The 7567-nt window shown below is 48.7% G+C and overlaps 1 non-coding gene across 1 annotated transcript; it reads right to left on the bottom strand.

The window, feature by feature from the left end:
- Positions 1-6894: 6894 nt before the first annotated feature.
- On the bottom strand, positions 6895-6968 carry trnai-aau (transfer RNA isoleucine (anticodon AAU)). The gene has a single exon. It is a non-coding gene; the product is annotated as a tRNA-Ile (tRNA).
- Between the last annotated feature and the right edge of the window lie 599 nt (positions 6969-7567).

Below are 7567 nucleotides of genomic sequence, written 5' to 3'. Positions count from 1 at the left end.
TTGGCTCCTCATCATCGCCTCTCTACAGCGCCTCATGATGTGGGCCCGCAGGGTCCTTTTGTGTTCCATATTGGTCTGGACTGTCCTGTCACTCCTCCATCCACCCGTGGAAGGAATCCTACAGTGTACGGCGGCGGAGCTGCTCCGGCTCCGCTGTCACCGGTCCGGATCTCCTCCAGCAGCTCTGAACCACCATCCGGACATCTGCTTCCAGCCTCGCCCAAGACACGTCCATCATGGCTCTCGGCGGGGCTTTCTTTTCGGCAGCTCCAAGGGAATTATTTCGATCCGGTCCTCCACTCGCCGTCCGCCCAGAAACACCGGCAGGACTGTCAACCACAGCGTGCTAGCCCGCCTGGCTAGGTCGGCTAAAGCGCCAGCTGACGCTCCCCGCTCCAGTGACAATAGCAACATCAACGTCGGTCTGCTGAACATCCGCTCTCTCTCACGAGCAAAGGTCAACTCATCCAAGATCTCCTGACGGACCGTAAGCTTGACTTTCTCTGTTCAAATGAGACGTGGCAACTTCCTGGTGACTTCTCCCAGCTGAACGGTGCTACTCCGCCGGGGTTTGTTTACATTAGCAAACCTCGCGGCTCGGGTCGCGGAGGCGGTCTCACGATACTACACTGCGAGAAGTGGAAGGTCCTCCCAGTTTCTCTGCCTGCTCTCTCGTCTCTGGAATGCCTGGCCTGTCAGATCTCCGGCCCCACTCCCACCATCATTGCCACCGTCTACCGTCCCCCCAAGCCTCACACCGATTTTTTAAATGAATTTTCGGCCCTTCTCACCCACTTATCCACTCTCTCTCCGAATGTAATTCTGCTGGGAGATTTCAACATACACATGGACAATCCTGCTCTTCCCTTACCAAGGACTTCTCCTCATCACTCGACAGTTTTGGCTTCCTTCAGTTTGCAGATTTCCCCACCCACATCAAAGGACACACCCTAGACTTAATCTGCTGCTCCGGTCTCACCCCGTCTGACTGGACTGCTGCTCAACTTCACATTACGACCATTTCCTCCTCTCATTAATGTCTCCCTCCGTCTGTCCATCTCTAAGGCCCCCCGTGTCATTTCATTCCGTAATATAAAGGAAATTAGCATGGACTCCCTCTCCTCCTGCATCTCCACCCTGACTTTTGACTCCTCCACCCCCGATGACCTTGTCTCTCTGGACAATCATGGACTCTCTCACATCCTCAACTCACTCGCTCCTGTAAAATCTGGCTCTGTTTTCTTTACCCGGTCTGCTCCCTGGTTCACTCCTGATCTCCGTATCATGAAACCCAAAAAATCGTCAGCTTGAAAGACTCTTTCGTAAATCTGGACTCAACATCCACAAAGACAAGTATACTGCTCATTTATCTCTTTATAAGGACTCCATATCTCACGCGAAATCACAATATTACACCGGTCTCATCTGCTCTAATGCTAGCAGCAGTAAGACACTCTTTTCTCTTTTCAACAGCATCATCCAGCCCCCAGACTCTCTACCCCCCATCTGTACTCTGCAGAGTCCTGTAACTCTCTCCTCCAGTTCTTCAACAACAAGGTCTTGAGAATCCACCAACACCTCGGCTCCTCTACCTCCCCTCTCCCCTCCTCTGAACCTCTCCCGCCATCTCATCTACTTTCCACCTTTGACCTCCCTCCGCCCTCTGATATCTCCAATCTCATCACCAAGTCCAAGCCCTCGACCTGTCAGCTGGACCCCCTCCCCACAGTCCTGGTCAGATCCTGCCTCCCCTCTCTGCTCCCCCTCATATCAGCCATCATTCACTCCTCGCTGTCGTCTGGAACTGTTCCCGCTCTTTTTAAATCTGCAGCTGTCAGCCCCATCCTGAAGAAACCTGGTTCAGATCCCAACAACTTCAATAAGCTCCGCCCCATTTCTCACCTTCCCTTCATCTCCAGAATCCTAGAGAAAATTGTTGCCTCTCAACTCCACTCCCATCTCACCCTCAACAGCCTTGATGAGCAGTTCCAGTCCGGTTTCCGTCCCGCCACAGCACTGAAACAGCAGTAATAAAGATCACAGATGACCTTCTCATGGCAGCTGACTCCGGTCTCATCTCCATCCTCATCCTCCTCCATCTGAGGCGGCCTTCCTCACCGTCTCTCACTCCATCCTGCTCAATAGACTCTCCTCCATCAGCATCACTCACTCCCCCCTTCTCTGGTTTCTCTCCTCCCTCACTGGAGCTCTCAGTTCATCCAGCTCAAGTCCTTCACCTCTCAGCCCTCCCTGTCACTTCTGGTGTGCCCCAGGGCTCTGTCCGGGGGCCCCTCCTCTTCATCATATACCTCCTTCCCCTCGGTCACATTTTCTGGAAATATGGCATTAATTTTCACTGCTACACGGAGACACCCAGCTCTCTCTCTCCAGTAAACCTGACTCCACTCTCCCTCCCTCCTCCCTCACCCTCTGTATCTCTGAAATCAAATCCTTTAAAAAATTCCTGGATCCAGACACTGATCCGGATCATCACCAAAATTTAATGGATTCTAAGTTAGCCCAAGACCCACCTTTCCACAAAGTTTTCTTTGCAATCCGTCCATAACTTTTTCCATAATGTTGCTAACAATCCAACCAACCAACCAACCAACCGACATGATTCCATAACCTCCTTGGCGGAGGTAATTATTGCGTTTCAGAGTTTGGATCATTTTTGGCTTCATATTCTCAGCAGGCTAACACCTCGGTGCTTCAAGAATGAAACTCACCAGGATACGGAGTCATTCAGGAGCTGCTTCACCTCCGGTTAGATCCAGACCGGGTCTGCGCTGCTCCGCCAAGTTTCTCCTGAACTTCTGCTGCAGACCACAGCACCAGGAAGCCCTGGTCTCCTCAGACCACCGCTTATTCTTAAAATCCATTTCTTGGCTGAATTAAACTAAATTAAATGCTGCCCCATCGCAGCTTTCTGATAAAGACAAAAAAAGGCAACTCTGTGTTTTGCCAGGGGAGACGTAGCCCCGCCCCCCAGGGCCTGACGTAGTCGACACATGGCCGGGGCCTGATCTGGGGCTGATTTGGCCCAGGAACCAGTTTGGTGGAAAAGGGGTAGAAGGGTCTTACATCAATTTTCCACTATTATATTAAACTGTTTCTCTCTGAAGCCAGGATCTTTCAGGATCTTTTACACCCACTAGCACTCCATTTGCACCTAATTTTATTCCAGTCAACTCACATTGCCATGTTCACTGTTTAACACTGTTGTGATATTGTACTTGCAGTTTTGTTCATTGACTAACTGATTGGTGTGCTCTGCTGGGCTGACGTCACTCCGGTGAGTGTTTTCCGTGTTGGTGAAGCTTGCGAGCGACTGAAGTGCTTGCTGTCTCTCTCTTGCTATTGCTGTTAATTCACGAAGCAATCAAAAAATCGGGGTTATTTACGCCCCCGGGGTTACTTTCGCCCCCGATTGACCAGTGATCTCTCGTGAATTACATCTCTTCTCCGCCGTTACCGCCACCGGCGTGCTAACTAGGTTAGCGTGCTAACTAGCTTGGTCTGCCGGGACCGCTATGGCGTCCTCCCCTCTGTCTTCTTTTCTTTCCTGCTCAGTGTGCCGTATGTTGAGTCAGAACCCTGCCTGCCTTGACGATAGGGGTATTTGCGTAAAGTGCAGTGTATTGACAGCGCTGGAGGCCAGGGTAACCGAGTTAGAGGAGCGGCTGCGCAGATGTGAGGGGCAGGGCAGCGCTAGCTACAGCAAGGTAGTGGCAGGGCTCGCAGCCCGCTCCTGCAGTGAGAGGAGTGTTAGCAAGCCAAGCCCCGCAGCATGTCCCGAGCAGCCGGGGCAAGACCAGGACCGGTTTGTGATGGTCCGGAGGGAGGCTAGTGCTAAGCACCGCCACGTAGCACTCCAAGAACTGCTTCACGTCTGCAATAGGTTCTCTCCCCTCAGCGACGACACACCGGCTGAACTGGACACGCTGGTGATTGGCAGCTCTATAGTTAGACGTGAAGCTGCCAGCAGTGAAGGTTAGGTGTTACCCGGGGGCCAGAGTGGGGGACATCGAGGGGAACTTTAGGCTTTTAAAACAGGAAGGTAGGAGATTCTGTCGAGTCGTGATTCACGCAGGCGGTAATGATGCCCGGCGGAGACAATCAGAGGTGCTCAAATTAAAAGTAACCTCGGTGTGTGAATTGGCTAAGTCGATGTCTGATACCGTAATATTCTCTGGTCCCCTGCCCAATTTGGTCAATGATGAAATGTATAGCCGACTTTCATCATTCAATCGCTGGTTGTCTAGATGGAGTGAGGAAAACTGAGTTATTTTTCTAAACAACTGGTGCACCTTCTGGGGAAAGCCTGGGCACATCCGCAGGGATGGCATCCACCCAACTTTGGATGGTGCAGCCCTTTTAGCTCACAATATGGCTGATCGGCTTTGTACCCTAAATTCACAATCCAGCTATGAGCCCCGGGCGCAAAGCAGTCGTGTAGAACGCTCCTCTGTTGATCTTGTTGATCCCGTCACTAATCCTGCTCCCGGATTCTTACAAGTCAAGCATGGAGGTTTACCTAGGCTAACAGAGACTGTGTCTGTCCACAGTGCTCAAAGCATAAAAAAAAGTCAATGGGTAAAAAGTTTAACACCTGTACGAGACAGAATAACTTTTCCAGTAGGAAATACATAAAATGTGGTCTACTAAACGTTAGAGCAATCTCCACTAAATCTCTGTTAGTTAATGACCTTATCGGTGACAATAACATTGATCTCCTTGCTCTAACAGAACTTGGCTTCAGCAAGATGACTATGTGAGGCTCAATGAATGTACCCCTCCAACCTATGTTAATTTCCAAACAGCTAGATCAACAGGTCGAGGTGGAGGTGTGGCAGTGATATCCCACTCCAGTCTTCTTCTTAAACCCAAAACTAATGTTAAATTCAACTCTTTTGAAAGCTTAATACTAACGCTTACTTGTCCAAATTGGAAGAATCAAAAGGCTGTGCTATTAATTATTGTGTATCGACCTCCTGGTCCTTATTCTGACTTTTTAACTGAGTTCTCAGAGTTTTTAAGCAATATAGTATTGACTCATAACAAGATCCTTATAATAGGTGACTTTAATATCCATGTGGATGATTCTGGTGACAGTTTGAGTAATGCGTTTATTGCAGTATTAGATAGTCTCGGTTTCACTTAAAAAGTTGATGAATCCACTCATAGTCACAAGCACACCCTGGATCTGGTCTTAACATATGGGATAGAGGTCAGTGACCTAAATGTTCTCCCTCAGAACCCCATACTCTCAGACCATTTTTTGATTACTTTTCAGGTTTTGATTGAAGACTACTCTGCTCAAAAAGATGAAATTCAGCTGATACGGACATTATCTGAAAAAGCTGTGGCTCGGTACAAAGAATTGATCCAGCCTGCATTTGCTGCATTATCTTGTGAACTCACAGAAATGAGCTTATTGACCAGTGGTGATAATAGTGATCAGTTCGTTGACAGTGCTATGCACTCACTAAAATCTGCCCTTGACGTAGTGGCTCCATTGCAGCTGAAAACCAATCGACCCAGGCGCGTTGCTCCATGGTTTAATTCTGAAACCCGTGTTCTCAATAGGGCTGTCACGATATCAAATTTTCTCTACACAATTATCATGTGCAAAACATATTACGATAACGATAGTATCACAACATCAGCAAAAATTTAACTAATAATGGTACAAACATTCAGATTCATCTTTAATTTTATTTTTGTTTGTTTTCTCTCTTTTCCCAGATGAATTACATTCAGAATACCTGTCAAATGAGGTGTTGAAACAATATGAGAACAGTAACTGTACAGCTGCATCCCAAAAGTGTAGTTACACTCAACTAATTAAAATCTGATGAACTGATAAACAGAGGATCCACAGCAGAGGCGTCATTTACGTAGGGTTGGTGGGTTATGAAAACCCATGGGCCCTGTTGGGGTGAAATCCTGTTCCACCACCACACTGCCGAGAATTTTTGTTTGTTTGTTGGTTTAAATCCGAGGCGGAATGAGCAGCAGCTGCTTCTCTCCAGCCAGAGGCGCCGCTACTGGCTAGGGCCCCGAGCTGAAGGGGGTCCCGAGGGACGGCTGACATCAGTCAATTTCAATGACAAATTTAAGGCGCTACACTAGACGCTGCAACGACAACGTGTCGAAAATCCCCCGCATGGGGCCCTTTTCCGAGTACTCACCGGTTAGTTGCTAGAAGGGGGCCGGCGGAGAAGACGGCGGATATCAGCGACACAACTTGAAACCCCCCGGACACATTACAATGACACGTCTGGAACCTCCCTAATAGGGCCCCACTACTACCCGGCTTGCATCAACGTGCAGTCAGTGTTGCTAAACACACTTTTTTCGCTTTTTTCGGGTTAGGACAGAGCATCTCGCTGTCGTTGTCGACCACCGCCGACATGTTTAGTTCACTCGTGACGCTCGCTAACTGGGAGCCACGCTAGCTAGGAGCAGTGCCGCTACCGCTGCTCTGCTGTGTTTATATGTGGGGGGGGGGGGGGGGGCTGCAGGAGAGAGACGAAGCAGGGTGGAAGAACAGGAGCAGATTTTGAAAATACAATTGAACACGTTTCAAGTGGCATTAGATCCTCTTTACGATATTATCATGTGCGCATTTTGAACACGATATTGAAATTTCATTTTTTAATACCACGATTATCGTCAATACCGGTTTACCGCGACAGCCCTAATTAAAACTATACAGAGTTTGAATGTTGTAAAGAAATGTCATGTTTATCATGACATTTGGAGGTTAGATTGATTGAAAGCGACCAGATGTGATCCTGAACTGATTTGGAATCACTTGCCTTACGACCAGACACTTCCTGCTGAAGGTGCAGACACAGCTGTGTTCCCCACAGTCACCATTGAGTTTTGTGGCCAGTATGGGGGTTGAACCCATGACCTTGGCGTTATTAGCACCATGCTCTGACCAGCTGAGCTAACTGGCCTGCTTAAAGTAAAGTGGAGACAAGGGTAGTTATAGATAACTGCCTGGATATTCAGATCAACCAGTGAGAGATTTGGCTGCATTGGCAGCAGCCTCTTCATTGATATGAATTATCCATCAGTTCCGAGGTGAATCGTTTGCAGAGTCCTGGATCGGGTTTCTTGAGACTTTTCAGGTGTCACACAAGTGTCAGCGTCTCTAAAACAAGACAAGATGAGCTTCCTCTCTTCTCTGTCATCCAGAGAGACTCTGACTGCATAAACTCTCCTCCAGCTGATGAACTCTCTGTCAGGAAGCAGTCAGACATCAAACCACTGTCGTCTCTCAGCCTGGGCTTTCTCTCCACTGGATCCTCTGCTTCTTCCTGCTGACTCTTCAGGTCTGTTCCTGCTGGTGGAACCTGGTCCTGTCTCCGTCTCCTTCCACTCACTGAGAAGCTCAGCTGTGCAGGTGAAGCCTTCTTTAATGACTTTCCTCCTAAAGGTCAACCTCCTGACATCTTCTCAGTCTGTTTTTCCCTCGCTGGACACATTCTTCTTGTTTCACCACAATGAATGTTGACCTGAACCCCGAAAACCACTTCCTCTTTTATTTGAGCCA

The sequence above is a fragment of the Salarias fasciatus genome, chromosome 22, assembly GCF_902148845.1.
Source record: "Salarias fasciatus chromosome 22, fSalaFa1.1, whole genome shotgun sequence".
Classification (NCBI taxonomy): Eukaryota; Metazoa; Chordata; class Actinopteri; order Blenniiformes; family Blenniidae; genus Salarias; species Salarias fasciatus.
This window is presented reverse-complemented; position numbering and strand designations above follow the sequence as displayed.